General features: G+C 45.2%; 1 long non-coding RNA gene across 1 annotated transcript; it reads right to left on the bottom strand.

Annotated features, from left to right (window-relative positions):
* Positions 1 to 270: 270 nt before the first annotated feature.
* LOC136382048 (uncharacterized) lies at positions 271 to 21,351 on the bottom strand. The gene is made up of 2 exons (XR_010747186.1): positions 21,229 to 21,351; positions 271 to 421 (listed from the first exon to the last, which is right to left on the bottom strand). It is a non-coding gene; the product is annotated as an uncharacterized lncRNA (long non-coding RNA).
* Between the last annotated feature and the right edge of the window lie 623 nt (positions 21,352 to 21,974).

Below are 21,974 nucleotides of genomic sequence, written 5' to 3'. Positions count from 1 at the left end.
GGGCCTGTTTGACCACGTAGACTGGTTGGCAACACAATGAGCACTGAGCAGGCTCCCAGTGACAGGAAAATATGAGAACGCAGGGCATTAATTTAAGAAAGACCACAAGTGGAATTAGATTGAGGCTGTCTGGATATCTGTCTGATTGAAGAAAATAAAGACTGAAGATTTTTCAAATAACAATTCTTGCTCCCTTTCCTATGTTTTTCCCCAATGAGAAAACCGTTTCCTTCACAGCGAGGAGAGATACACCGCTTTTTTATGGCAAAGTGGACTCCTTCCTCCAGGGCATCAGGACAGAGGTGTCACTTCCTAGCCACGCTGGCCACAGCTTTCTTGGCTGCGTCCTCCAGGTCGATGGCCGACGTAATGGGGAGCCCGCTGTTACTGAGTATGTTCTGGGCCTCATGGACATTGGTTCCTAGAAGAGGCGGGTGATAGACAGTCACTGAAATGGAACTGGAGGCGGTGCCCTAAGAAGTTTCACCACACCCAAATCACAGGATGCCCGGGACTCACCAATATAATTCAATAATATTGGTTCCAGCTTTTTGTGATGCAGATATGGCTATTGAAAGACATCCAGATGCCAAATTATTTTTTTTCCTTTTTTCATATAAATGTCTGGCATTAATAGAGATACTGCCTATGTTTTCTCTAGTAGTTAAAAATGAAAATAATGAGGTTCTTAGAAGATTGTGAAAAAGAAAAATTAACAACCACTTGTTCAACGATTTTAAAAAGGGAAATCTTCTGAAATGGACTTAACCCTTCACGGAAGAGTCTGAATATGGAGCCCAGAGAAAAAGCCTTATGTAACAAAAGGAGCATGAAAAGGGCCAATCAGGGCGCTGGGGCAGCACGGAATCCTGGCGGGGACACATGAAGACACCCGGATGTTATTCCACACCTTTCACTGGGAAATGAATGAAATGTAGGTTCTAATCAATGCCAAGACAGGAAAGATGACTGATCAAGATCAGTGAGAACAGAAGAGGAAAGAGAGACTAAGGGGCCTTTTTGTTTTTACTGATAAAAGGTGAAGTTACTGATAATGCAAGTCAAGAAGACTTAATGTGGCTGGCCCACACCAGGTGTCCTGTCCTCATGTTTTGCGCTGAAGGGTCTGAGAACTGAAGTTCAGACAAGCTGCCCACCTAGGGCCACAAACCCACTGCTTTCAACATGTCCGTTTCCAGTCGTCTTTGTTCTATATAACAAAAGGGGCTGAGGCCCCCACAGGGAGCCCTGCAGCCTCTAATGGCACCTCTCGGCATGTCTGGTGGGTCTGTAGCATTTGCCCGCCAGCTACCCCACCCAAGTCTGCTTCTGGGACTGACTGCTTAACATGTGGGATGCTATTCTGTCCTTTCAGAGTGAACAGGTCCTAGGAGAACCGTGACAGAATTTAAGACTTTAATGAAATACCTCCTCTGACATCATTTCCTGTGCTTTTATCTTCTTAGCAAGACAGATCCTCCTTGTAAACAAAGCTCCTGACACTCAGGGCTCGGAGGGCCTGAGAGTGCACGTGGAGAGGAGGTGCGGGTTGGCGTGCGGCAGACAAAGGCAGAAGTGAGCTACAGAGGCACAGTGCACGGGAAAGGTGATGTCACGCAGGTTCTCAGGGGCCCTGGGTGCACAAAGCTGTGGTGAAGGGGACTCTCAGAACTGTCTTTGGCTCCACGCTCACTGGCTGCTGCTTGACACAGGAGTCTGACAAGTGTGCTCTTTGCAAAGCAGCAGTGCAACGGCAGGGGTGTCAGCCGAAACCCCCAGCCTCTCACCGGGCTCTGCTGGGCATCAGTGTAGTTTCGGGTAAGTCATTTAAGTGCTCTGAGCCTCAACTTCTTTATCTCCAGGTATAACATTATGATCATCTTCCTCATCACTAATATTCATTAAGCACTTACACATGCCAGATAGTGCCACGTTATGTATATGCAGTCTTTTCAATGACTCTGAATAGGTCCTATTGCCTGTGACAAGATGAGCTAACTGAGGCATGGAGAGATTCAAGAACATTCCCATGGTCATGCAGACTATAGTGGCAGAGATGGGACGTGAGCCCTATTCTATTCTAATTACATAAAGGTATGCTGGTCTGTTTCCTTGGATGAGCATGCTGACTGCACTGACTGTGGTGAGGGCAAAGGAGGTAACACATTGCACGTTGTAAATGGCAAAGCGTCTGTGGCGGACTGCTGGCTGTCCCCAAACCCACACTCCGCTCCTGCAGGGGAGAGCTGTGGCTGGGAGGCAGCTGCCCAGCCAGGGAGTGGCAACCAGGCCCCCTTGTATCTAGGTGTGGTCCTGTATCTGAGTTCCAGTCACTGGAGTGCAAAGGACTACAAAACATATGTGAAAAAATCTCCAGTGTGACCATTGACATGCTGCCAGCCCAGACAACCCTGGAAGACACCTTTCTGGAGATGGCAGTGGTGCCTGCAGCACGGACACTTGATTAGAGCAGAGCACCCCACTCACTCGCCCACTTAGACTTCATAGGAATGAGAAATAACTGTCTATTAAGTCTGTCATTTTAGCATTTCTCTCTTGTTAAAGAAGCTAGCATTACTTTAATAACATATTAGTTTGTAAACACGGTAGGCAGCTTCCAACATGCTCAATCCCCACCTCCTGGTGTTCACACCCCTGTCCAATCCTCTCCCTTTGACAGTGGGCTGGATCCAGCTACTTGCTTCTAATGAGTAAGAATGTAGCAAAAGTGACAGAATGCCACTTTGAGGCCAAGTTCAACAGCCCAGGATCCAGTCCTGCGGGACTCCTCCAGGACTGGCCAGGAGGCAGACTGCCCTGCTGCGGGCTGCCCCACAGCAAGTCCGGGAGGCAGGGCCTGAGGGCGCCTCGCCAACAGCCAGCGAAGAACAGGAACTGCGGCCCCACAGCCTGGAGGAAAGCTAGCCTGCCAACAGCCACACCAGCGCACTGAGAGCCCTGAGCCTCTGGGCCGGCCAGGACACACCCGATCCACCACAGGAACTGCGCTTGTCGGTGTTCCTGGTGTTAGGCTGCTAAACCGGGGGTAATCTGTTGCCTAACTAATGCATATATTAAGATCTATTATTTCATTAATACACCTCAGTGTGCATGTTGATTCATTTGCTAAAGTTTCAGCCAAAGTGCCAGAGGTTGAAAAGTAGGACGGAGGGTCAGACAGTGGCCCATGCTGGAAGCTGGCCCAGGACCCCCGCGTGAAGCTGCAGGCAGGGATCCCATGGAGCAAGGACCTGCATGGAGCAACGGCCCGCTGGCGTAGAGGCCAGTCAGTCTCTGGACCAGAAGATGAAGAGAAGGTAAATATGCAGATTTGCATCTACTTCAACACAGACACGAGCTAGAAATCTTTCCCCAACTGTCCTCCAATCTGCCAGGGAAGAAGCCTAAGTGAAGATACAAAAGGCTCTTTACCCACTTCCCTTTGTCTTCAGTGTACCCTACAATCTCAAAGCATGGCTCCCAAGACCTCCACAATCTCCCCAAGAAGCAGACTCTTCTGCCTGATTCTCTGGGGGCCCGGGTCCTTGTCTCCGACTCCACCTCCCCTTGGTTAGTCCTGTCGTGGGCATGGGTCATACCAGGCCTGCCAAGCTCTGTCAGTGTAACTGGACCGTGGCGACTCTGTGGTCATACCCATAGCAAAGGCAGTAAGAGCAGCTGTCACGGAGCACGTGTCAGAGTGTTCCAGGGTCCTAAGTGTGCGAGCTCATTGCTCCTCAGGTGCACCCCGAGATGGCCTTCCTTTTCCAGACGAGAGGACTGAGGCACAGGAAGTTCAAGGCTAACGTCCAGTGAGGATGGCTAGTAGCAGCAAGGAAGCAGCGGAATGAGCAGTCAGTGCTCCCTCTCACAGGTTTAGACGATTTCTGGAACTAACACTTGAAATATCTATTCTGAATCTTGAATAATTCCTTGTGATTTTATAAATATGTTATAATAATAATGTTGGCAATAATAAAAATCTCTGTTTCTGTTATTTACAAAATCTTCCCACATTACTTTATTTGAGCTGTACAATGATTTTATGAGTTAGGTGTTTATAAGTCAGTTCCTTAACCAAGGGCATTGAGGCTTAGTGACTGGCAGGATTCAAAGTCCTTTGCTCTTCCCACTCTCTTCTCATTTCCTGGGGACTCCTGTTTGGCATGTAAAATTTGCAGCACTATTCCATGTATGAGCTCACAGAATCTCAATGATGTTACAAATCACTTACGAGGAAAGAGCAGGTGCAGTTAGGATGCCTGCTCTTCCCAACCTCCCATCTGGCTCAACCTGCTCTTCCCACCCCCTGCTGGAGGAGGGTGCACAGTGTGAGGCAGAATCGACTGTTCCCAAAACCTTGATTGTACCTGATCCCAGGATGGTAGAAATACAGGTGATGATCATTAGCTTATCCAAATGGATCTGCTCTCATGCGATCTGAACAGGCAATATCCATGGCAGAATACAGGAGGATGGAAAGGGCCTGCCAGGCACAGGTAAGCAGGTAAGAGAACTGCAGAGCGCTATGCAGAGCTGTGAAGTCAGGTGAACGAACAAGGACTGCCTCCAACCCAGATCCCTCTCTGGCTTGGAGCCACTTCGAGAACTATTTAATCAGCCTTACTGGAATTCCCTTCCACATGTAGGGATGAAATAAAGCTCTTCACTCTTTCCCCAAGATAAACGAGTTGCTCTTCCTGGCAACCAACTAGCCTAACTGAATCAGTTAATTACTATCCTCTTCAGCACCCAATTTAGCACGAGGTATTTCCAAAGGGGATACAATGGCTGGTTTGGAAATCTGTGACCCTGCAGACAGGCTGGGCCTCTGGCCTTCCCCCAGGGCTCTGATGCTCCCTCTGCCTGGCTGACACCATTCGTTCATGAGAAATCTCTTTAAATGGCATTCTTTAGGGGAAGCCTTATTTTTACCACCCTCCAACCCCCAAACTAGAGCACAGGATTGAAAAATGAGCTTCCAAAGTACCTTACACATTGAGATCATAGCACTATTGGGATCGCTTACTGACATTTCTCCCGACCCACTGAACATTAGTTTTATGAGGGCTGACATTTTATCAGACTTGCTCGCCAGAGTGTCTGCAGGCTCAGCACAGTGCCCATCACACAGGAGGGACTTGCTATCAACTGCACAACCATGGACAGGCTCATACACGCAAAGTGTGTGGTGAAGGGTGGGGGATGGGTGAGTATGGTTCCGATCACCTTGGCTGGTCCAGCATCCTCAACTAATCCTTTTTGCTAGGTCTGCAATAGAAATGCCAAACGGCCTGATGAAGAACAAGGGGGACAATTCCTGAGCTTCCCCAGATTCTCCAAGGGCCTTGGCAGGGGCTGCCATCCCTAAGGAGAGCTGAGCAGCAGCTGGCTGTGTGTGCAGTGCCCTTGAGGGAGGTCTCCCTCGGCCGCTGGTCCTCCCCCAGCAGCTCCTCGGGCCCCAGGCGCAGAGCCGGTGGGCGGGGCTGGGGTTGGAGAGGACAGCGCACTCTCGGGAGAAGCAGATCCCTTCCACCTCCAGCTGCTCCTGCAGGGCCACAACAGGTACCTAACTGCTTCATAATTTCAGGATCCACTAACGTGAATTTTAATTATACTAGCAGTTATACTTTAATTACAGCCTTAATTATTAAGCATATACTAAGCACGCTCAGAACTAAGCTGTTTTGAAAGGAATCTTTATGTTGAAACAGGAAGCTCAGGCACAGGGTTCTGAGGAGACATGGAGCAGACACAGAGCCACCCAGGTCAGGTGGAAAGCTGTTACACAAGGCAAGGTGACCCTGTCCAGAAACAGAGGCCAGACAGAGAGACAGACACACACAGAGGGAGAGAGAAGGCAAGACAAAGACAGAGGCAGAAGAGTCACAAGGAAACTGAGAGACATCACACATACAAACAGAAAAACAGATGGTTGGTCCTGGCTGGTTGGCTGAGTGGTAGAGCATTGGCCTGGCGTGTTGGTGTCCTAGGTTCAAGTCCTGCTCAGGGCACATAGGAGAAGCAACCATCTGCTTCTCCACTCCTCCCCCTCCCCCTTCTTCCCCTTATACCCCTCTCTTTCCCCCTCCTGCAGCCATGGCTTGATTGATTCAAGTGAGTTGGCCCCAGGCACTGAGGATGGCTTTCTGGCCTCCATCTCAGGCGCTAAAAATAGGTTGGTTGCTAAGTGTAGCAATGCTCCAGATGGGCAGAGCATCACCCCATGGGGGTTGTGGGTGGATCCCAGTCGGTGTGCATGCAGGAGTCTGTCTCTCTGCCTCCCCTGCTCTCACTTAATTAAAAAAAAGAAAAAAAAAAGAAGAAAAACAGATGGACAGACAAGAGATGTACAAAGGGAGAGAGAGAAAGAGACAGAAAATACAAATGGATAAGAAAAGGGATAAAGGAGGAAGACTAGAGATTTAAACAGACCAGAGAGTAAGGTTGGTGGTGGTGGTAGGGAGCAGAGGAAGGGGTGGAAGAATAAAGAGATGAGAGGAGAAGTGAGGAAGAGAGAGACACCAGAGACACAGGAAAAGAGAGGGCTATGAAAAATAATCAAGAGAGGGACAGACATATGAAAGAGACAGGGACAGGCAAAGAGTCAAATAGAGAGATGAGGAAAATGTGACCTGTCGAGTCCCGTCCACTGCAGCCCTTACCCTCACGCTGCTCTGGCCAGCATTTCACTCCAAGCAACATTTTGAATCACCACCTGACCAGGTAACTGAACCACTCAGGCCGGCCAAACTTCAAGCACTTATATCTGCTTCCTGAAAACCACTTAGCTGAATGGTTACCTACCCACTGCATGCCTGAAACATGGCAACACACAGAGAATCAAGGGGAAATGATTTCAAAATGAAGTCTTGCTCTACTGGTAGAGGACGTCATAAATAATAATAATTATTATTAAAGTCTTAAAGATTCTCTTCTTCTGCCTCTTTGGCCAGGAAATTCCTGCCACTGGGTGGAGTGAGAGAGCTGTAAACAGAGATACAAGGTTAATTTATCACGTTTGTTCTTTGCTTTCATTAAAGGAAGAGAAGCTAATGGTAGTGGACACAAATGACAGGATTTGTTTCAAAAGCTGCACACCCTGGGAGGGGGGCTTTTTTTTTTTTTTTTTTTTTTTTTAAATCTCAGGACTGAAGAAAACCCTCTGGCAGTGAGCAGAAGCTGTCTTTTCAAAACTATTATTAATAGGAATTCAATTCTTTTAAAGAATACAATAGGTAGCAATTACTGAGTGTATACTAAGTACAATGAATGTTCATCGCATATTTGTGTTAAGGGGTTCACAAATATATCACTTCCCTAAAATGATGTCATTTAATCCCCATTTTACAGATGAGGCAACTGAGGTACTGGGAGGTTTAGGAACTTGCCCAATGTCTCCAGCAAGTCAGAGGCTGAGTCAGGACTAGAATGCAGGCTGCTGTGACTGCAAAGGGACATGGAACCATGCAGCCTGGACTCTTAGTGCTGGCAGGAACCCTAGGGAGCCTTTAAGACAGGTCTCTTGTTTTTCCTGCAGGAAACTGAGGCCCAGAGATGTCAGACGGTTTGCTCAGGTCACACAACCAGTAATGGGCACAGGTCTACCTCTCTGTTTGGTGTTCCACATCAGGACTGCAGAACGGCAGCCTGGAGATCAAATCAAGGTGGTGACTTCTCTTTTACCACCTCTGAGCTAAGAGTAGTTCTTACGTTTTAAAATAGTTGGGGAAATCAGAAGAAGAATATTTTCTGATACATGAACATTACATGAAATTCAAATTTCAGTGTACATAAATAAAGTTCTGGTGAAACACAGCAAAAGCAGCTCACTGACCAACTGCATGGCTGCTTCTGCACTTCAAGGGCAGAGCTGGGCGGGTGTGACATGCGGCATGGCCCATGGACCCTGCTGGAGACAATGGTTTTTACTGCTGCTCTTTGTTTCATTGACAGAGGGGAGGTTGGTGGAAGCAAACCGTATTCTTTAAGATAGAGGAGGTCCTTTTCCTGGTGACATGAATTAAGGTAACTGACCTCATCTGTTTTGTCTTATTGCCATACCATCAGAAGTGGAACATTCATCAAGAATGGGAGGTACAGCCCATGGAGCTGGCAGCCCACCCTTCAGAGATGTGGGGTGTCGGCCCTGGCACCTCACCTGGCTCTCGGAAGGCAGCCCGTACCTGCCCACACTTGAGGTATGAACAAGAGCTCAGCTAATAAGGACAGCTAACACTTACAAGCTAGGGACCATTCTAGAAGATTTTAACTTATATTTCCCCTACAATAACCCTAATATTTTTATTCCATTTCTAAGAAGAGGAAACAGATTTCAAACCTGGCTGTTACTGACTAGCTGAGCAACCTGGGCAGTTGGCTGAGTATCTCATCAAAATTCTGTGTATAAAATTAAAGATGACTGAAGATACTCTGTGGAACTACACCCTGTGCACACCATTCCTTGATGACTTCTCCCGTGGTGAGAAGAAACCAATGCCCAGGGTGTGAATGTGTCGGTTATTCCTATGCTGACAGCAGAAGTCACCAACTTCAGTGGCAGGATGCTGATGGCCAGGTTCTTCTTGGCAATGTTCAAAGAATGGTGTATATGTGCTTATGGTCATAAAAGCAAGGTTCAAGACCAAGTCTAACATGGATTCATTGAGGGCTTATGCTTTTTCTTTCAATAAACTTGACTCTCAAAACAGCAAGAGATAAATTAATGTAAACCAAAGTACAGGAGCCCTGATGTTAAACTCGAATGGCACACAAGAGCACTTTACCTCCGGCACCTGTAAGGGATGGAGAAAAGGAACTGTCCCATGTGTCACAATGTCTGCATGAGTCCACCTCAATCCACGATACTCGACTCATGGGTGATTTCAGGAATTCCCATGAGTCTGAAATACTGATTTTGAACTCCACTGCTGCCTGAGAAGTGACATCACTGTCATGTTTCTGTACTTATGTGGTGAATGACCGAGTGAACCTCACTGCTAAGAGTTTCTGTGAGAAGTTAGGTCCTAAGTCTTAGTACTACCTGTCAAATCTTTCTCAACTGTTATGGAGGCAGATTCGGGCATAGTTACCATAGGGAGTTTCTAGAACTCCAGGTCTTGCTGCTTACCTCTTTTCTAATCAGGCTGCAAATCATGCCCCACTGTCTGCCTTTGGGGCATAGCCACACCCATTCGTTTCTTTTTTTTTTTTTTGTATTTTTCTGAAGTTGGAAACAGGGAGGCAGTCAGACAGACTGCTCCACCAGGGGGCGATGCTCTGCCCATCTGGGGCGTTGCTCTGTTGCAACCAGAGCCATTCTAGCGCCTGAGGCAGAGGCCACAGAGCCATCCTCAGTGCCCAGGCCAACTTTGCTCCAAAGGAGCCTTGGCTGTGGGAGGGGAAGAGAGAGACAGAGAGGAAGGAGAGGGGGAGGGGTGGAGAAGCAGATGGGCGCTTCTCCTGTGTGCCCTGGCCGGGAATCGAACCCGGGACTCCTGCACACCAGGCCGATGTTCTACAACTGAGCCAACTGGCCAGGGCTGATCATTCCTTTCTTACTGTCTGTGCTGCTTCTGCCCTACAGTGGAACATACAGCCCACACACTTAAGATCTGGCCCTTCACAGAGAAAGCTCAGACCTTCGCTCTGTACAATCCAGACTTCTGGCCCAGTGGCTGCAGGGCCAGGCAGGGGTAAGGGGCCAGCCCCACTCCCTACCTCTGGTACAGTGGCAGCTGCATTTTCTAGGGGACAAAGGCTCCACCTCTGCTTTTTTAATCAATAGCAGCTAAGTACTTGGTGCCAGGGCCCCACTCTCCTTGCCCTGTCACATCTGGTGCACAATATTGACCACAGAACACTTCCACTGAGCGGGGACCCTGCCTCCGAATCTTCCTCAGCACAGCACAGCACAGCACAGCACAGCAGGCAGCCATCGTCATTGTACAGAAGGTGCCCTGAGATGAAAGCTATGTGTCCTCTCTGTTCTAAAACACGCACAGAGTCCTTCTGCTCAGGTACTTCTGCCTCCAGACAGCCCCAAGGTGGTGCTCTCAGGGAATGGCATTTTAACAGGACACACTTGTCACCTGTAAAACAGCACAAGTATGTCAATTCTCTGATAGCCATGTGCTCTCTCACTCTCTCTGATGGCTGATCCAGTGCCACCTTCAAGTGTAACATAAAGAGATGGAGGGATAAAAAAATGACCCAAATGATCACTCAGAAAATGCCCAGGGAGCAGTCAGTGAGGTTGTGATGTTACAGGGCAGGACTCAGGTGCTAGTCCCCACACCTGCCAGCTCTAGAACGCCTCCCGACTAGAGTGCCCCATGCGCAGCATCTGCTCAGGGAACACCTTCAGACTCTCGCTTTGGACATCATGACCACTTCCTAGACTGGGGTTGACACCCGACCCAGAGGCAGTCCACACTGAAGGCAGACTAATGACCTGTGATTAGAAGGGCGTTTCCTTGCACACAGAGGGGCCAGTTGTCAGCAGAGCACTCCTGGTCTCCACCACGCTGCACGGGGGTGGTGACAGACAGCCCTGCCTGGAGACCTGGGAGGCGCAGCCGGCCCCTTCCTCTGCCCTTCTCTCCTGTGGGCCGCTCACATCGCCCGGCTCCTCTCCTACTGCTCAAGCTTCTCCCTGGAGGGAGGGAGGGGAGGCCCATCCAGGTCCAGAAGCTCCTATCCCTGGGTGAGTTGAGCTGCCTAAAGTAAGAGTGCTTGCTGCTGACACACAATAAAGTGCACCCTTCAATGTCTTTATCAGTAATGAAGGTGATATTTTGGCTTCCTGAGTCCTTTACCTTATTTCTCAGCAGGACCAAAGCCCAGATGGGGAAGAATCTGTTGGGTCCCTAACAATAGGCCTGTTGGGATGGGCTGTGGACAACAGGAGGGCTGGTTATTAGCTAAGCCATACAGGCTATGATCTGTGGGTTCAGGCCCTTCAGGGAATGCACGGGGACCAGACTGGCCTCTGCAAGAGGTGGAAGGTAGAGGCACCACGAAAGAACAAGAGGGTGTGAGTCAGAGGAGGGGCAATCCCAGGTCCAATCTCATTAAAGCCCGACAATAAACCATCTTTTATTAAGGTGGTCAGAGGCTCTCAAGTCATTACCACCCCTTCACCCAAAAAAAGAAAAAAGATGTATATAGTGTTTTCCTTAAAGAAGCCCTAGCCCTGTCATCCCAGGACGACTTTCACACAGTGTTTTAGACGCTCCTCGTGTGTAAGGTAGCAGGTGTCCAACATGCTATAAATTTCAGTTAATCAAATGAACTATCTAGAGCAGGTGTCGGGAACCTTTTTGGCTGAGAGAGCCATGAACGCCACATATTTTAAAATGTAATTCCATGAGAGCCATACAACAACCCGTGTACGTTACGCATTATTCAATAAAAATTTGGTGTTGTCCCGGAGGACAGCTGTGATTGGCTCCAGCCACCCGCAACCATGAACATGAGCGGTAGAAAATGAATGGATTGTAATACATGAGAATGTTTTATAATTTTAATGTTATTATCTTTTTTATTAAAGATGTGTCTGCAAGCCAGATGCAGCCATCAAAAGAGCCACATCTGGCTCATGAGCCATAGGTTCCCGACCCCTGATCTAGGGGTAAAATGAAAACTCAAAGTGCCAAATATAATAATTTATCTGGAAATGTATTAGATGTAAAGATGCTTTAAGTAGTCTAGCTACTACTTTAGGTTAGGTCCTGTGATGCTTGGTGTAATGTTCAAGTGTGGCAGAGTTTAAACATTCAGGAGTATTTATTGACTTAGACAATGAGAGGATTTAAGGCTTGATGACAGAACAAGATTGTGTCCTACCTCTTGTTTGGTTTAATCTGGTGATGTTGAGTTAATATTAGGGAGGGCACATGGGGAGAAGAAGCTGGTAATTATAGGGAGGGGAGGTGACAGATGTCAGCATGACGGGAAATCCAGGAGCTTCCTCACTCCGAATGCCAGTAAGGACATACCTGTGGTGAAGAGCGAGGGAGGGAGAGGAAGAAGAGAGGTTTGTGGGCACCAGTGAGGCAGAAAGCAAGGTGGGGGTGCAGATAATGAGAATTGGGGGATGGAGCAGAAAGAAGAATGAGAGTCCCACTGACAGAGGATGCCCGACCCCTCCAGGAACCACACAGGACTGCATGGTGGGGAACAGGCAAAGGTGTGCTGGGAGGGGCCGGGGCACAGGTGGGGCCTAGGGCCATGTCGCCTCACAGGGCACAGAAATGACAAAGGAAGAGAAAAGGAAACCTAGGCACAGAGCCTGCGCAGGGCGGCGAGCGGTGGCGGGGTGCTAACACACACAGGCACCTGGGCCTGCAGGGCTCCTGCATTCACTCAGCCCAGGGCCAGGACCCCACTTAGCAGGGTCCCTATTCTCTGCAGACCCCTAGTGAAAGCTGCGAACCCAGGGCCCAAACATTCTGAAAGAAAAAGCTTCAAGCTAGCTAGCCAGAGCCCACCTGCCCAGGCTGCCATTAGATGACAGCCTAAGGCAGGGGTCCCCAAACTATGGCCCGCGGGCCACTTGTGGCCCCCTGAGGCCATTTATCCGGCCCCCACTGCACTTCCGGAAGGGGCACCTCTTTCACTGGTGGTCAGTGAGAGGAGAATAGTTCCCATTGAAATACTGGTCAGTTTGTTGATTTAAATTTACTTGTTCTTTATTTTAAATATTGTATTTGTTCCCGTTTTGTCTTTTTACTTTAAAATAAGGTATGTGCAGTGTGCATAGGGATTTGTTCATAGTTTTTTTTATAGTCCGGCCCTCCAACGGTCTGAGGGACAGTGAACTGGCCCCCTGTGTAAAAAGTTTGGGGACCCCTGGCCTAAGGCCTGAGGACACTGTCTCTCCTGGCCCAGCGCCCTGGCCGAACTGAAGCCATGAGCAGGCGGAGCTGAGACTCCGGCTCTCTCAGCACTTCAACAGGCGATGTTCATTGCCCTTTAGTAGAACAAAGCATCACGTAGTGATTTTACTGTGTCCACCAATGAAGGGCACTAGATTGGCATTCCCCTGGCGGGCAGTCCAATATGTTAGCATGTCAGAGGGCAAGGAGAAAGCGGCGCCCACGGAGAGGGTGGTGCCTGCAGGGGACAGGAAAGCAGAAGAAACAGAAGGCAGAGCTTCTGCTCAGAGACATCCACTGTCCCAACATTAGAGAGGTTGATAGCATCAGGAAGGGGACCAAGGGGGCTCTTGTTTCTAAAGATATCTGGCAAAAGAAAACCAAAATGTGTATATTGCTGAAACAGACCTTTTGGTATTATGTAAAAAACACAAACTGAAAAGATCTGGCTGTAAAGCCAGTAGCTGCGGCCACCATCACAGCTGCCTGGCCCATGCAGGTTCGCATTGGATTCGGACAGACAGTAATGGAACAACAGAGCCAAGAACTGGTGGGCCATTAGCTTTAATCCTAGCTTGTACCCGGTGGGCAAGAAATAAAACACTTCCCTTCCATTCAGGGCTCCTAAAGCCACTGACTCACCCGAGTTTCCTAGAATCAAAGGTTTCTACCTCACTAGCCTTATTCACCTCTGTTCCCCATCTCCTTCTCTCTGCACAAACTGGCTTCTCCTTCAGCACTCCGCCATCTTGGCTGCTTCTCCTCTCCTCCACGTGGCCTTTCTCTGCTCTCTCCCAGCATGGGCTCCTCTGCCCCATTTTATAGCATAGAAATCAAAACCTTTAATCCAATATACAAACAAGGAAGTCTCTGATACAAAGTCATCTGAGGCATAATGGGATTCCTCATGAGAGTGCACCACTCCACATCATGCAACAATCAAGGGTGTGGGGAAAAGCTTAGTTTTGAAAAGATCTTAGTATTAAAAGGGTGGGAAAGGCTTAGTTTTAAGACTAAGCCTTAGGCTATAACGACCCTGCCTGCTTACAGCCTGTCTCCCACACCCAATGCAAACTATAAGCGAGCAAATATATATATATATCATATTTACAAACTTATTTGACCAACACTGGCTAAGAGAAATAGGATCCAGTTTACAAATGATCCAGGCTCGTTATTATTTCTTTCTGAGCTTCCCTTGCTGTCATAATAAGCACCTGAGAGAAAAGCGCGTCCTCTGCAGACGTATCTGAGACACAGGAGTTTGCTGCAAATTTAAGTAGAACAATGACAAGGAGAAATAAACTCTAAAAAAGAAAAGTTCTCTGAAGAAAAAGTTCTGTGATCTAGAACTGTAAAGCTGCCCACAAAATCCAAAGCTTTGGCTACAACACATTGGCACGTTGAATACACAAAGCTATCAATAAATGTCTACATATTTCTCCAGAGTATCATGGGTTGGCCTGAATTAACCATCTAGGTAATTTTTGTGCTAAGTATGTATACATTTCAAAAAGAAAAAAAAAAACTCATTCCAGATTATGTATTTATTCATAACAGAAACAATTGTAGACAGAAGCTAGTAAGCACCCCCCCCCCAACTGTAGTTGTTCAATTTATCCAGGAGTCTTTCAAATAAAAATAATTCTGTGTCTCAGCTGGTGAGTTCTATTCTGATAAGGCAAAAAATACATGTAATTATAAAGGTACCATTTTCAAAGGGGAGAGTAATCCTTTCCTTATCCACTGTAGAATAGCTTGTAATTATTATATAACTGAGAACCAAGATTTGTCTGCAAAATCCCACTAAATCAAGTCTGATTGATTAAAACCTTCCTCACCAGGACATTCCTAATACACTGTGTGTGGCAACAGTCTTTAAATGTGGGCCACAAACTGGTGAGACTTATGGCAGGACGTTAGATTTTCCAAATGGCTACAAAGCAAGCAAGAGAGGATATCATCTTCATTTATAAGAGATAGTTCTACTAATAAAATGTATACTCAGGCTTTTGAAGTGTCGATCTTGGTTATTAAAAATCTCATATTTGTTGTGACTTAGTCATGTTTCAGAGGGTCTGAAACTTAGAAAGCAGTTAATAAATGTTAGCAATAATAATTATTTATTATTGTAACTCAGACTCTGGTAAAAATTTTCTACCACACTTAGTTTTTATGTGTCACTTGGCTTTAACACAGATGCTGGGGTGATGGATACCCCTTTCTCATCTCACTTTCACTAGCTAGAAAATGGTGTATGTTCTGGAAATGCAAACCAATTTTAATGCTAATGTGGATCAAGATCTTTGAGAACTCCTCAGCTAGCACGTCCCTGCCCCTTGTCTTTCTGTCACCAAAGGCAGTGAAGTGATGCTCTATTGAGAAAAACAGAAGGAACCAAATCATACTCTAAGGGTGGGTAAAAAGGAACTAAATGGAGAGATTTGTGGAAGAAGCAGAATTTATGTTCCAACAGAGACGAAAGCAAATGAAAAATTTAAATTGAGTATAAGAGAAATTCCTTAAAGCTTCCCGTAGTTAGAACCTTTTTGCCCTTGGAAGCACCAAGAACCAGACTTTCTGTGACAAACTTTGGTTTTGATCGTTTCTTACTTTACCTGAGCTATACTGCTGGGCAGCAATGTCCAATGCAGCTACTTCTCAGTGTGCTTTCCTGGGGCCTTCAGTGGGGGTGACATCCACTCATCTATCATATCTCTCTGGCTCATCCCTGTATTCCCATAGCTCTGCCCCCACATGCATTCCATTTGGTATTACAGTTTCATTATTCAAACTATTCAAACTAAGGATGGCTATGCCCCAATGTAATACTCTCCTATGTTCTCTAGTCCCCACTCTTGACTTTCCCAAGTCCACCAACTAAGACATCATTCTCCTGGCCATTAATGTAAAACCCCAGCTCCCCTCTCTCTGCTCTTGCTCTGCTACTCCACTTTTACTTCTGTATGACAAGCCTGCCTGGGTTTTAGATTCTAAAGTCACAGATGCTGGCTACTAACTGGATGCTCCCACTCTGTCCTTTCAGCCATAACAAACTGCTGCAAAGCTATGACTCTCCACAACAGCCTCTGGTCCTGGGTTTCAATCTGTCACTGTTAGGGTCCCAGCACCAACTCTCATGTACGGAACAGATCTGATGTCTTTTTCCGATCCTCTACTAAATTTCCTCCTCCTTTTTTTCATGATTCAAATCTTATTTCCATATTCAATTTGGAAGTTCTCCTTTTGTAATATTCTTGCTAACTCATTAGAGTAGTCAGTACTGAGGAAGCTTGAAAAAGGGAATGCTAATGAAAGTGGGCTGAGCTACAGCTGGCACTTAGCTTGAGGGACACACACTAAATAGGAGTCGGTATTTCCCTGGGATGGAGCATGCACTTGCTTTTTATTTAGTTCCTTTTATAGGGCATTTATGGATAACACCATCTCCAATTTCTGAATTTTGTTAACTATTACTGCCAAAAGTAGAGTTAGTGCAGAATTTCTCAACTTCCCCTTGATAATGATGCAGGACTAATGCAATTTTGGGACAGTCTTAACCTTGGTGTGTGGGAATTCTGTTTTCCAAGAAATCACATAATGTGAATGTCCTTGGTACAACTGTGCTGAGTGTGAGAGCCTGTATCTATGTAAGAACATTTATAACATGAGATGCTAGTTCTCACAAGAGGAAGAAAATAATACCAGCTAGGACTCCAGAAATGTCAAAAGCTACTGAAATCCAGTAACCTATAAGGAATGGATAAGCTCCTAGAAATATTTAACCTTCCTAGACTGAATCTTGAAGAACTGGAAATCTAAATAGACTGATAAACAGTGAGGAAATTGAAACAACCATCAAAAATCTCCTAAAAATCCAGGAGTCCAGAATCAAATGACTATACTACTGAATTGTACTAAACATTCATAGATTTGATACCTATTCTTCTCAAAGTCCTCCCAAAAATTGAAGAGGCAATATTTCCTAACACATTTTATGAGGTCAGCATAACCCTGAGACCAAAACCTGACAAGTGTAACACAAAAAAAGAAAACTACATATCCAAATTCCTGATGAATACAGATGCCAAAATCCTAAACAAAGTTGTCCCATAGCATCTGCTTCTATCTTAGTACCAGTGGCCATTGATATCATTAATTCTTTCCTCCACCTGGTCAGCTCTATTTCCTATGCTCTCTAGTTCATTCTTGATCTCTTTTATTGAGTTCTTCATCTCCGGAATTTCTATTTGGTTCTCTTTTAAAGTTTCAATCTCTTTGATAAAGTACTCATTTTGTTTATTGATTTGATTTTTGAGAATATTAAATAGCCTGTAATTTCTCACAGCTTGTTGAGTATTTTCAGAACTGCAATCTTGAATTCTCTGTCATTTATATTACATACTTCCATATCTTTAAGTTTGTTTTTTGGACATTTTTCATTTTATTTCTGAGCTGCCTTGCTACCTTGGTTATTCATGGTATTCAAAGGATTCCTTCTCTGTGTAGGCATGTATGTATGAGTGGTACTTCTCTGGCAGATTAATACAAAGATGTCTTTTTCTTATTTTCCAGCAAGTGGCACTGAATCACAAGTTTTTTTAACTCTATGAAATCCCAGTTTTGTCCTTCACAGCCAGATGCTGTAGTCAGTGTAGCCATATGCATGGGGGTGGGGTAGGCTGGGGGAACCAGCCAGCTTCTCTGTTGTTTAGTCCTTCCAGTAATCTTGGATCTTAGAACTCTGCAGGGACTACAGAGTACCCTTACCCAGGGACCAGTCACAGAGTACACCCTTTGCTCAAGGAAAGAAATGATTCTGTAGTACCAGTTCTTGGGTTTGCAGATGTGTTCTGCAACCTGACACCAAGGGTAAAGGGAGGTGAGCTCTGGGAGGCTATGGGATGGCAGGGCTCTGTGCTTTGTTTCTCTGCCTGAAATGCCAACTTCCCAACAATTGTGGCTGTGTCCCCGTATGTGTCCTTCCCAGTTCTCTGAGCTCAGCTGCAGCATGTACTACTTGCTTCTGCTGGAATGCCCAACGAATCTTTTGCTCCTCCCAGCTGAAGTGCCAGCCACCACTGGGTTCCTTCTCTCTCTTGGCTGAGTGCCAGTATAAGCTGTAGCTGCAGCTTTTCTGAGCCCTTCTCCTTCTTGTCTCTGTTTATTCCCACTTGCTCACCTTTAGATGTTTCAATGCATGGATCCATCAGGCTTTCTTGTGCATTGATGAGGGAATTCTTTGTTAAATTATAGCTGTTTAAATTGTTGAAACTTCAAGGGGAGAGACCAAAAGGATATCTCATGCCACCATTACTCTGACATCACTCATATATAGTATTTATTACATCAGGAAACTAATTAAAAACCCACAGGCCTATACCTTGGAAGTACATTAACTCAAAAGATGCAAGTCAGATTGTATAACAAACTTAGAAATGTCAAAGCTTCCCAGTAGCTCGGGGAGACCTCAGAGACAGCCAATAGAGATGATTAGGGAGATAATTTTGGATGTGGTATTTTGCATTTTTCAGCATGTGTATTATCCAGATATACATGATAGAAATATGTTAAACGACAAGGTACATTTCCTCCTCCTGAAATACTAATAATAGGTGAAAATAAAAGAATTGCTCCTTTTAATTTTTAGGGGAAAATTAAAGTGAGGTAACTTTCTTTTCCAGGAATTACTGAAAGATAGTAATTATGGACCTCTGCTGACAACACAGGTACAGGTAGAACTACAGAACAGAATGGGTGCACCACAGCATGCACTCACTTTGAGTAATTTTCAAGTGACAGACACTAGTCTGGAAACCTGCTCTCGTTAAAGAACACAAGAGCTGACTTGTAGCATCTAAGGTTCACTGATCACTTTGACCCTGAAAACAGCTGAACATCAACATTTTTTTTTAATTCAGTGGGAGAAGGGTAGGAAGAGACAGACTTCCACATGCACCCTGACTGGGATCCATCCAGCAAGCCCACTGAGGAGTGATGCTCTGTCAATCTGGGGCCTTGTTCCATTGCAACGGGAGCCATTTTTTTTTTTTTAGTGCCTGAGGTGGAGGCCATGGTGCCATCCTCAGCACCTAGGCCAACTTACTCCAGTAGAGCCTTGGCTGCAGGAGGGGAGGAGAGACAGAGAGGGAGGGAGGGAGGGAGAGAGAGAGAGAGAGAGAGAGAGAGAGAGAGAGAGAGAAGTGAGAGGGAGAGGGGTAGAGAAACAGATGGGTGATTCTCCTGTGTGCCCAGACCGGGAATCGAAACGAGGACATCCACATGCCAGGCCGATGTTCTACCACCGAGCCAACTGGCCAGGGCTTAAAATAACTTTTTAAGTTGCCTTTTATTTCTTTGTTTAGGAAATATTCGTATTTTTAATTCGTTTCCAGAAAGGTGATTTTCTAGAAAAGTTTTTTCCCTTGGGTATACTCTCCACAGGGTTCAGGGCAGGTCTCTCCAACTGCTGTGTGGCTGGGGGAAGTACACAGAGCTGCACACTCAGCTCCAGTGGCTGTTCTGAGGAAAAGCGGATACTGACCATTCTAGAAGCTAAACCACCTACTTTTCTGCTGAGTCCCAGAATCAGTGACCTGACAGACAGATTCTCTCAAAAATGGGTGAAGTGAGTCTGTCACTTCCAGGAAAGTGACTGTTCTGTGGCTGATGATAAAATTTGTATATTTAAGTGAAAAATCAGAGTTCTAGAAAACTTGTATCACCTTGAGAGTTTCCCAGTACTTGGAAGCTTCTCTGATGAGAATGGTGTGATATTAACAAATGTGAATTTTTTTGATACTGTATATTGAAATGTGTCAACATTTAGAAGATCTGAATAATCCAAACTGTTCCACATGATCAATGCATGCTATTATAAATCACGCATGTGTAAAATCCATTTAATGTGCAAGACAGACCTATGGATTTTCATATAATGGGGTGCAGAAAGTTCATTGAAATAGTTTCAGATTTCACATAAAACAAATTTTGTGTGTATGTGTGTGTGTGTGAGAAAGAGAGAGAGAGAGAGAGGGAGAGACATGGACAGAGAGAGAGAGAGACAGAGGGACAAATAGGGACAGACAGACAGGAAGGGAGGGAGAAAGATGAGAAGCATCAATTCTTCGTTGCGGTACCTTAGTTGTTCATTGATTGCTTTCTCATATGTGCCTTGACTAGGGCTACAGCAGACAGAGTGACCCCTTGCTCAAGCCAGTGACCTTGAGCTCAAGCTGGTAAACCTTGCTCAAACAACGTGAGCCCACGCTCAGGCTGGCGACCTCGGGGTTTTGAACCTGGGTCCTCTGCATCCCAGTCCGAAGCTCTATCCACTGTGCCACCGCCTGGTCAGGCTAAAACAAATCTTTAATAAACTATTACTTATAGAATTTAATGCAGCACCAAAGAATAGTCCAAATTATATTAAATGATTAAAAACTCCTACCTTTTCCAAATATATAGCTCTATATGAGGCCAGATTTTCTTCATCTACTTCAACCAAAATATATTACAAGTGATAAAATGAAGAAGCAAATATAAAGCTACATATTAAAAGGATTTCAAATATGTAAAACAATGCTGCTATCCCTATTAAAAGTTTAAGATAGTTATTCTTATTTGTTTTATGTTTATGTTTTTGCTTTTAGAAAGGGAGGAAGAGAGGGAGAGAAGGAGAGAGGGAGGGAACGGGGAAGAGAGAGAGGAACATCGATCTGTTCCTGTATGTGCCCTGAGCAGGGATTGAACCAGCAACCTCTGCACTTTGGGACAATGCTCTAAACAACTGAGCTATCTGACCAGGACTAAGATAGTTATTTTTCATAAAATGTATAGTATATATGTTTATATATAAAGGAAATAATAAAAACTAAAGTATAAAAATACAAATTTAATTATTAAAAATATTTTACAAGTTCCTCTTACCAAATTATTACATTAGTAAGCATCAAAAGCCCTAACCAAACAGACCTGAGCTCCTTGGGCCCAAAGGGTGCCAAGACCAGAAGCTTTGGGAACCATTGTTCTTCCTGGATGAATAATTCTGGGAGCAGCACTTCTCAGTGTTTCTTCCAAAACACCAAGCTCATGAAATGATTCATAATAAAAAGGCCCCACTCTTGAATAAGTTCGGAAAATCTGGAGACTCATAACATATGCCATTCTTGGAGAGCTACAGTCTGTATTAGCCTGTTAGATGCTCACAGAATCACTGCCATACCCCATTCAATTAATCTTATTTCACTCAGTGTTTCCTTATGTTTTCTTAGGAATTTGTGAGTGCAGCACACTCTGGTCACCTGCACTTGGGGAAGAAATGATGGAACCGGGCAAATCACCCATAACTCACCCTCAAGCCGGACCACCAGGGGCACTTTAAGTTCCAGCTCCCGGCAGGCTTTGGTGATCCCATTTGCAATGATAGCACAGTTGACAATTCCACCAAAAATATTGACAAGGATGGCTTCAACCTGAAATCAAAATAGAAAGGTGCCCATCAAAATGCTGATAGCCAACACTCAGAAAAGCAACTGGCTAAATAATAGAAACAATTACCATATTTCCCATGTATAAGACACACCCTTTTCTGAATAATTTAGGGTCTAACAACGGGGTGCGTCTTATACAGTGGTTGTACCATTTCAAATGCCATAGATGGAACTGAGGACGAGACAATATATAAAGACAGGGATTTGTCATCAGACACAGATGAGGACAAGCTAATGGATGGGAGTTTTGACAGTGATGAGGAGTTGTATAAATTTTATGATGAATAAAACTTGAGTTCAATAACTTTATGTAATACATTTTTTTTTTCAAAATTCGGGTCCAAAAATTAAGATGGGTCTTATACACGGGGAAATATGGTAGAAAAAGACTCTCTTTTAACCCAGAACATATAAAACAAAAGGCCTACAAAATATTAAGTTAAAATTTATTACTGAATTAATAAATATCAATATAACATTACCACATTAACTCATATTATCCCATCACTTCTTTTAACTCAAAATGAATCCAATCACTGCCCATTTATTATATAATATTGCTCACAAAAATTAGGGGATATTTCAAAGTGAATATGAGGCAATAAAA

The sequence above is a fragment of the Saccopteryx leptura genome, chromosome 10, assembly GCF_036850995.1.
Source record: "Saccopteryx leptura isolate mSacLep1 chromosome 10, mSacLep1_pri_phased_curated, whole genome shotgun sequence".
NCBI classification, from domain to species: Eukaryota; Metazoa; Chordata; class Mammalia; order Chiroptera; family Emballonuridae; genus Saccopteryx; species Saccopteryx leptura.
The sequence above is the reverse complement of the archived record's forward strand: the minus strand, read 5'-3'. Positions and strand labels throughout refer to the sequence as shown.